Here is a 2,740-nt window from a genome sequence, read left to right as displayed (position 1 = left end):
AAGGATTTTCATCTTGAATTCAGTAAGGAAAGCTCGTATTCGTTGGAAGTTTTAGGCTAAGAATTTAGAAAGTGGCTTAAGTTTTTGGATGGAATTTGAAATTTATAATTATTTGAATGATATGGTTTAGTATCGTGGATTCTTCTAGTTTTACCCTAACTAGGTTTATGATTTTTCTCCTTTTGATCCTGCCTATGATAGTAGGGGTGGTGCGCGCCGTGAGGTCTTTTGTAAGTTGCCTGCATGTACTTTTGTTTTTGTAGCGCTTAGTTGTGTATGTCCTATATTTGACATACTTGACTTGTACTATGACCTTTGATATATTCAAAGAATCATGCTTTAAATTTAAATGTATTTGTAACTTGTAATACATCTTGAACCTGCGTGAGAATCGAAAATGAGGCAGAGCTTAAGTTCGGATCTTTTCTTAGGACTAAGAATGAAAATTTGTTGTGAATTAGAGAGTAAAATGACTGAGATTTATGTAACATTAGAATTAGCTCTCGAATTAGAGATGAAGAGTGATAAAAGTGTTGGATAGAAGTTTATACATATATGAACTTGCATGTTTACTCATATTTCTTAAAAGTGTTTTCTAGAATATACGCTTATTCAAACGCAACTCTTAGCTCGAAACTTTGAGAGAATTTTTGAAATATCCTCCATGTATATGTTATTTTATTATAAACGTGTTTTAATGCCATGCATTGAGTTGCATGATTAATCTTCTTAAACGAATTTGAAGAATTTGCAATATGTATTGATGATGGTTGCAAAACACAATATTTGAAGTTTCTTACTAAAAAAATTTAGTTTCGGATCATGAAGAAAAGTTTGTATCTTTTAACTCTAATTTTGAAATTGTGAATCGCATTTTGCCATATACATGTCCAAAATACATTAAAACCCTCAATTTTATATCGCATATTATGATTGACTTGATTTGGACAAAAATTTGATTGGTCATTTGGGACAAAACAAACCGGGTCATTTCTAAAATTATTAATTTTGAAAATCGAATGCCAGTAGATGGTTTTGGGCAAATTGAGTTCGAAAATTTTGATAAGCGTGACTATTAAAGGGCATGATATTATCCTAAGTGTGAATTTTGAGGACGAAATTCTTTTAAGGAGGGGAGAATGTGAGGATCCTAAAATTTTCTTATTTTTGTCAAATATTATTGGTTTATTTAAATAGTTATTCACTCTTTTTCTCCAAATTATTTAATTCGACTACTTAAAATCCATTTATATAGAAAAATGCATCTCTCATGTTTTTAAAGCGTTTTGTTAGAAAATTTACTTTTCGAAAACTTATTTAGTTCAGAACAACAAGTACACGTTTTTCGAGACTATATTTGAATCGAGAGTGTATTAATTTTAGAGAGGTAAGAATGATCAATAGTAGATTAAGAAAAATTAATTGGAGCTTTGAGGAATTAAAACTCGACTTATGTGAGGACTCGCAAAATTTCCTATTTTAAGCCCCTATTACTAGCTTATTTCAATATTTAATTGCTTGTTTGCCTCGAATATTTTATTTCAACCTCTTTATACTCAATTACATGGAACTATGACTTACTTATATTTTTAAAATGACTCGTTTCAAAATTTAATTTTTGAAAGCTCGTAAAGTGAGAATAGTGAATACGCGATTGCAAATAATAATCGATTCGAGAATACAATAAACTTGAAAAATTGGAGACTTGTACATTAGTCTTGAAATAGGTATTTTTTTTGTTTAAGTATTCAATTATTAGTTAGTGATCTATCGTTATAAGAAATTCTTGAAAATTCCTGTGACAGCCCCACCTCACCCTAAGGTGAACCAAAGGGTTCGGCGGACCGCCTGCCCATCTCTCGCCAGGACTAACGATGCAGACTAGAACTATCTATTGCGATCCGGAACTTACAAACGAGTGGAAACAAGTTAAAATGGTAAAATAACCCAAAATAAAAAAAATGAAATGCGGAGTCGGCCATGAATAGTAACCGACCCGTCAGAACCCAATCGAAAGAGCACGTAAACATTCACATCTGAACTTTAGCGATTACAATCCAAAATGACATACAAAAGTTTTCAAAAGTTGATACATATACACGGTTTGCCAAATTAAAAGAGAAAACGCCCCAAAAGTACTCTTAGAGTTTTAATACATGAGCTATACAAAAGATATGTTCCACTAGCTCAATTTGGCAGCCATTTGTCAAATCCAGACCAAAAGTGTTTATTTTCCTGTAAGGAAAACAAAAGGGACAGAAAGGGGTGAGCTTGCGCTCAATGAGGTACCAAACATATAGCAGAAAAATCATGGCATTTCACATTTTACAAATCAGATACACATGCCAGATGTAAAGCAAAGGAACCAATGATTCAAATCAGAAGGATACGGGTGGCTCTCTGGAGCCAAATTTCCAGCGCAGTACTTGATCCAAACTGGTTGACTCTCCGTCAACGTATATAGAACCAAAACGTCCGTAGACCCCTCTTCACACCGAATTCCGTCCACCAAACACCCCCTTTACCGGGCCCGCTCACCGTAACCGAACAGAAATGGTAATACTCGAGTATACCGGAATCAAGGGTCTCAATACCCAAAAATCCCCGAATAGACTACCGTGGTTCGTTATCTAATCGTCCAGGCCCTTGCCGGCCCGACTCGAATAACTTAGCCACAAGATTGAGCTCATAGGTCATAGAAATCCGAACAGATGCAGACACAGATAACAGATTCAGATAC

This window comes from Coffea arabica, chromosome 4c (assembly GCF_036785885.1).
Source record: "Coffea arabica cultivar ET-39 chromosome 4c, Coffea Arabica ET-39 HiFi, whole genome shotgun sequence".
Lineage (NCBI taxonomy): Eukaryota > Viridiplantae > Streptophyta > Magnoliopsida > Gentianales > Rubiaceae > Coffea > Coffea arabica.
Note: the sequence above shows the minus strand (reverse complement) of the source record.